We start from the raw sequence: 7,277 nt of genomic DNA, 5'->3' as shown, positions 1-7,277 counted from the left end.
AATTCTAGCCCAAATTATATACTGGGCCTAAGTTTACAACTTGTAATCCAAGTAGTTAGAAGATATTTTTAAAAAGAAATTTCAAAAAGGATTTATAAAAGGTTTATAAAAGAAAAAAAAAATTAAATCACTTTATCAAACTCACGCACAGCGTGGACTAAGAGTTGTGATAACTTGGTTGTTTTATCTTTTGGGTTAATTTGTTAATTTGGTTGTTTTATCTTTTGGTTAATTAGCATCTAGACTATTTATCTTGTGGAATATTCCTCTATTCTAGCTATATTATCATAAAAGATAGTTTATCCTACCTAAAGTAATTATCTTTTATCAAGAATATATCTTTTAGTTCCTATTCCTATTCTTATCCTATTTACCCAACTAGTATAAATAGGGGTCTCCACCCACCATATTCTTCACACCAAATTTGAGGAATAAATCTCTTTTCTAAGTTTAAACTCTCTCTCCCTCTTAGCCTACCTTCTCTATTTTTCTCCCTAGTATTATTATTAATCAAGGTGCGTGTATATGTAGATTCTTAATATATATTTGGCATGTGTAGTCTCATGTTTCTAAGTTGGTTATTTGGATTAAAATACATGTTTTACGTTTCAGTTGAGTTAACTATGAATGATATAATTTTGAAATAATACGTGCAAGTTGTTAATGTTTAAGAATAAGAGTTGTTTTATGTACACTAATATGTTTTGGTATTATATCAATCTAAAAGATAAGAAGGCAGTAGGTGTGTTCATGTGATTATAGTAATTAGGAAAGGATAGTCTTGTTGTATGAGTTATGTTTTGGTATTCACCTCTACTGACGCTAATAACGGAATTACGAAATAGCTTAATAGTAGGTGATCACTAATGTTCAGTATACATGGTTGTTAGATACTTGGTGCGGCAGTTTTACTGAATTTTGTTTGTCAATATTGTCATGGGTATTAGCTTACACTAGTATGTTAGTATCATTAGTTTTTTTTCAAAGCTCAAGTATCTATCTTGTTATATGCCTACCTAATTATATTAGCATAATTATTATTACTATTCATATTAGTATTATCATGAAAATTATTATTTCATGTATGATCAATAAGATCTTTCAAGATTATCTCATGAACAAGTTATATATTTTATATGCCTCTATATGGCTAAAGTTTTATAAAAGAATTACTATTCTTATAAAGGAGGATTATTTCCGAAAGATTTTTCTTAGTTATATGATCTTTTATGATCACAATTTATAAAGAGGCCACGACTTGTTATTTATTAGCAAGAACGGTAGCTATTATATTTTACCCATGTACTTTTTGTATAAGTCATGTGGACAAGGTAGTTCCCCTCGTAATAGACTCAGTAAGGAATACTAAACTTGGGGGGTGTGCACACTTTAGGAAAGGTACCTAGGCAAGGAAAATGACTTTTATTAAAGTTATATAGATTTTTCAGGTTGATTGATGCATACTACATATGGGGAGCTAGTGAGGAGTACTACATAGCTTAGTTTAGTAGTCATTATGTTTTATATTTCCCTTTGTCTTAGTTGAAACAATAAATTTTTATTTATCAATAAAGAGAAGTTATTTTTATTAATTCCGCTGCATTGTTAAGTTAGTAGTTAGTAGTTTTAGCCTTTAACGTTATCACGTGGCGGTAATACTCTCAAGTTTCTCAAGTGTTTTATATAAAATATTCTTTCAAAAAGAGAGAAATTTGGGGGTGTTACAAAGTGGTATCAGAGCCTTTAGGTTTATTAATGAGATCGGGTAGATTTGGAAGGGATATAAGTTAGAGTTTCGCATTTTAGTGCATAAATTTTTTGCATTTTATTTGCATAAATAAAGTTATATGCATTTTATTTGCATAAATAAAGTTATATTTCCAAATATAAATATTTTCCAATTTATTTATTTTGAGAAAGGAATAAGTGTGTGGCTTTATTTTTCTGAGGAAAGTTCTGGCTAAGGAAAGACTTGGTACTTAAGTTGGCCGCTTGTGCCGCACCTCTCTTTCCTGGGAACTCCCTCGATTAATTTTTCCATACACGAAAAACCTAGTATTCGAAATAAAAACTTATTATATAATTAAATTTTTTGAAAATACAAATAGTTTGAAATTTTTCTTTGTTTCCTTATTTACAATCAGATTATTATTCTTGAATAATTGTATGACATTATGTCTAGCAAAATATGAAAATATTATTAATTTTCATAAGGAAGGAGATTTAGTTGTCTTTATGACAATATACGTATAGTACTTACTAATTTGTATTTGTTTTTACCACAGATTTATTATGGCAAGTCATAGTCCATTTTTCGTACGTATTCTAGTAAAAAGAGATGCTCAAACTGTGACTGATTATGTGCGTGCTTTCTGAAGTATGCAAACTTTTTAATAGACCAAGGATACCAACAGTTTCGTTATCATGGACCAATGGTTGCTTTGCTTCTAGAACACTTGCCCTACATTGAACCCTACCATTGGCTATATAATAATATACATGTGATGACTTTATTAGATGGGATGCCCAACATGAGGGATCATTACCAAGAAGGAATCTGGCTAGCTACCGTACCTTATTTCACATTTGACCTCCGATATGCGGAATTATGGAAAGAGCAACAAGAAGCACGAGTTATGATGAATGCATATCAAACTCCAAGCCATCCTGACCATGAACCTACTACTAGTCCTGAACCCTCTAATATTCAAAGCAACCTACCAAGCACAGAGGGTAGCCGTTCATCACCTCCGGAATATCACCCTATGTCTGATGATGAATGGTTTAGACACCAAGCCAATGATGAAGCAAGAGATCAAGATCCATCTGATTTTATTTACTAATAAGAAATTTTTAGGAAAATGTTAGATTAGCAGTTTTAGTAGCTTTAATAATTAGTAGTTCTGTAATTAGACTACTACTCTTATAATGTTAGCATTCCTTTTCAAGGATTAATAAATAAAATTCTCGTTTTTCTTTTTATGCTATGTGCAATTTGTCAATCATATTATGAATCATGATTGTTGTATGAATTACAAATTTAGTAGGATAACTTAATAAGTAGTTTGTTTCTTACCAGGAAGAAATGGCCAGTAGACCCGGAAGTAGATCCAAAACTCGAGCAACTCTTAAGGAGTTGACCTCTCTGACCAAGAATTTGGCTAAGGCTATGACTTCTCAACTGAACCGTCAACAAGAACCTGACCTAGCTGGCGAGGTGTTTAAGAAAGTAGCCTCTAGGAATCCACCTGTCTATGATGGAAAAGAGGACCCAGCCAGTCTTGAGAACTGGATTAGAGAGTTTGATAAACTGTTTACTGCTGTTAGGTGTAAGATGAGTTGAAAATCAACAATGCTACATACTACCTAAGAGAGGAAGCTGATTTATGGTGGTCCCAAAGGAAGGAGTCTTAGCGACTCAAGAGGATTTTGGGTGGGAGCAATTTAAGGAAGCCGAGAACCAAGTTTTACCCACCTCACTTAAGGAAAAAGAAGTGCCTAGAGTTTACCAACCTGAGGATGGGGACCATGACTGTCAATGATACTACTCTAAGTTATAGAGTTAATGAGGTTTGCACCTGAAATGGTTCCAACTGAAGTTTTGAAGGCTCAACGATTTGAGCAAGGGTTGACCTTGTCCATTCAAGGGAAATTGGAGGGGCTAACTTTAATAGCCTTGAGAAGTGTATGGGAGAGCTGCCCATCTATTCGGGATCAAGGGAAGAGAGTTGGAAGTGAATCCTGGAGATAAAAGGAAAAGGGTCTAGTAATGGGTTTCAAGGTGGAGATAAGCGTCAAAAGATTAATGGAGGATTCAAGCAAGGAAAGGATGATAAAAGTAATGGGAATAACAACAATCGTAGTCAATCTGAAAATGGAAAGTCCAAGAGAGTCTACTACTGCAAAAGATGTCCAAGAAACCACCCAGGAAGGGACTGTGAAGGAAATCTGGTAACTTGTAGGATCTGTAGCAAGTTAGGCCATAGAGAATATGAGTGCTTCCAGAAAGACTCAACATCAGCAAATCCTAAGCCGACCCAGAATCAGGGAGGTAATGGGAACAAAGGACTCCAACAGCAATAGTGACCCATAATCGTGTTCCTCCTAAGAATGGGAACGGAGGAGACAATCAGGCTAAGACAAATAATCAAGGTCGAGTGTTTGTCATGAGCAATCGTGAGGCTGAAACGACTGCAGGCGTAGTGACTGGTACTTTCTTCATCTCTTCTATTCCAGTTAAGATTTTATTTGATTCAGGAGCTTCTCACTCTTTTATTTCCAAAACCTTAGTGGAGAAACTTAAGTTGGGAAAACCCGAATTATAAGCATGGATATAGTCATACCTTCTGGAGATGTCATTAACGTTTCTAAGCTATATAGAGATGTTTAGTGACTATAGCAGGGGTAGAATTTCCTTCAGACTTAATTGAATTGAGTTAGATGACCTAGATGTTGTTATGGGAATGGATTGGTTGGGAAAATTCAAAGCCCAAATAGACTGCAGAGCCCAAAAAGTGACGTTGAAAGGCCCAAAAGGAGTCAAAGTAACCTATAGAAAAATCAGTCAGAAGCCCAGTCCAAGAATGATTTCTGCTATGCAACTCAAGAACTGTATAAGAAAGGGGTATCCATTGTACTTGTGTAGTATACAAAAGTTGGGAGTAGAAGGAGAAAAGATGGAGAATATTCCTGTAGTTAATGAATTTCTGGATGTCTTTCCAGAAGAAATCCCTGGAATGCCTCCAATAAGGGAGTGGAGTTCACCATAGACTAATGCCTGGAACTGGCCCAATATCTAAAGCACCATATCGTATGGCTCCAGCTGAAATGAATGAGCTTAAACCCAATTAGAAGAGTTATTAGAGAAGGGCTACGTAAGGCCTAGTGTATCCCCATGGGGTGCGCCTGTCTTGTTTGTAAAGAAGAAGGATGGTAGTCTAAGGTTGTGCATCGACTACCGTGAGTTGAACCAAGTGACCATTAAGAATAAGTATCCTCTCCCAAGGATCGATGATTTGTTTGACCAACTGAAAGGAGCTGGAATTTTCTCTAAGATTGACTTAAGGTCAGGGTATCATCAGTTAAGAATTGCTGATAAGGACATTGCTAAGACCGCTTTTAGGACACGTTATGGCCATTATGAGTTTACAGTAATGCCTTTTGGATTGACTAATGCGACCAGCAGTATTTATGGATCTCATGCATAGAATTTTTAAGCCATACTTAGACCAATTTGTGGTAGTATTTATAGATGATATATTGGTTTACTCTAAGAATAAAGAAGAGCATGAGAAACACCTCCGAATAATTTTGTCAACCCTCCAACAGAAGCAATTGTATGCAAAGTTTTCGAAGTGTGAGTTTTGGTTGGAAAAAGTGGCATTTCTGGCCACGTCATTCTAAGGAGGGGTTGCCGTTGATCCAGCAAAGATTGAAGCCGTTAGTGAATGGCCTACTCCAAAGAATGTGACTGATATAAGAAGTTTTCTAGGTCTGGCAGGTTATTACAGACGTTTTGTTAAGGATTTCTCGAAAATAGCCCGACCAATGACCAACCTTATGAAGAAGGAGTCCAAGTTTATTTGGAGCCCAGAATGTGAGAAAGCCTTCACCATCCTAAAGAAAGACTAACCACAGCCCCTGTGTTATCCTTGCCTGATGGGAGTGATACTTATGAAGTATATAGTGATGCATCTAAACATGGTCTAGGGTGTGTTTTAATGCAAAATAGAAGAGTCATTGCTTATGCATCAAGGAAACTGAAGCCATATGAAGTCAACTACCCTACTCATGACTTAGAGTTAGCCGCAATAGTCTTTGCTTTAAAGATTTGGCGTCATTATTTGTATGGGGTGACATGTAAGATATACACAGATCACAAGAGTTTGAAATACATTTTCACCCAAAAGGATTTGAATATGAGGCAAAGGAGATGGTTAGAATTCATAAAAGACTACGATTTGGATATCCAATACCATGAAGGGAAAGCCAATGTAGTGGCAGATGCCTTGAGTAGGAAGACAAGTCATACCTTAAGCACTATGGTGGTGGCAGATCAACTGTGTTTAGACTTTCAGAAGATGAATCTTGAAGTTATGCAATATGGAGAAGTAGAGAAAATGTTTAGTGCATTGACCATCAACCCTCGATGTTTGATCAAATTAGGGAAGCTCAATTAAAAGATGAAAAGATGGAAAAGATAAAAGAAAAGGTGAGGGAGGGTCATGCTGGAGACTTGAAATTCATGAAGATGGAGTTTAAGAATGGAAGGAAGGTGGTGTATACCCGAAGCTTGTGAAGATTTGAAATTGAAAATCATGGAAGAAGGCCATAATTCTCCATATTCGATGCACCCAGGGGGTGATAAGTTGTATAAGGATTTAAAGAAGAATTTCTGGTGGGCTCGTATGAAGTTGGACATAGCTGAATTTGTTTCCAAATGCTTAACATGTCAAAAGGTGAAGAGTGAACATAAAAGACCCCAAGGAAAAGTCCAACCTTTAGATGTGCCAGGATGGAAGTGGGATTCATTTCGATGGATTTCGTTTTGCTTACCTAAGGGTAAATCTGGAATGATACGATATGGGTAATTGTCGATAGGTTGACCAAGTCTGCAGTGTTCATACCTATGAAGGCAACATGGTCGATGGACCAACTAGCTAAGGCCTACATCAAGCATGTATTGAGAATACATGGAGTACCGAAAGATATTGTGTCTGATCGAGATTCTAGATTTTTGTCTAACTTCTGGCAGAAGCTACAGCAAGCCTTTGGTTCGAAGCTATTGATGAGTACTGCTTTTCACCCAGCCACTGATGGCAGACTGAAAGGACCATACAAACCTTAGAAGATATGTTAAGAGCTTGTGTCATGGAATATCAGGGTTCATGGGAAGATCATCTGATTTGATAGAGTTCTCCTACAACAACAGTTATCATTCAAGTATAGGCATGGCACCATTCGAGGCTTTATGGTAGGAAATGTAGAAGCCCATTATGTTGGAACGATATAAGTGAAACAGTTGTACTTGGGCCTGAATTGATTGAAGAGACCGTGCAACAGGTTAAGATGATCCAAGGAAAGATTAAGGCAGCCCAAGATCGTCAGAAAAGCTATGCTGATCTGAAGCGTAGGGAAGAAGAATATGAAGTGGGCGAAAAAGTGCTTTTGAAAGTATCACCAATGAAGGGTGTGATGAGGTTTGGAAAGAAAGGGAAGCTCAGCCCTAAGTTTATAGGCCCTATGAAATATTGGATAGAGTTGGAAAAGTGGCCTAT

The sequence above is a fragment of the Beta vulgaris genome, chromosome 1, assembly GCF_026745355.1.
Source record: "Beta vulgaris subsp. vulgaris cultivar EL10 chromosome 1, EL10.2, whole genome shotgun sequence".
Taxonomy (NCBI): Eukaryota; Viridiplantae; Streptophyta; class Magnoliopsida; order Caryophyllales; family Amaranthaceae; genus Beta; species Beta vulgaris.
The sequence above is the reverse complement of the archived record's forward strand: the minus strand, read 5'-3'. Positions refer to the sequence as shown.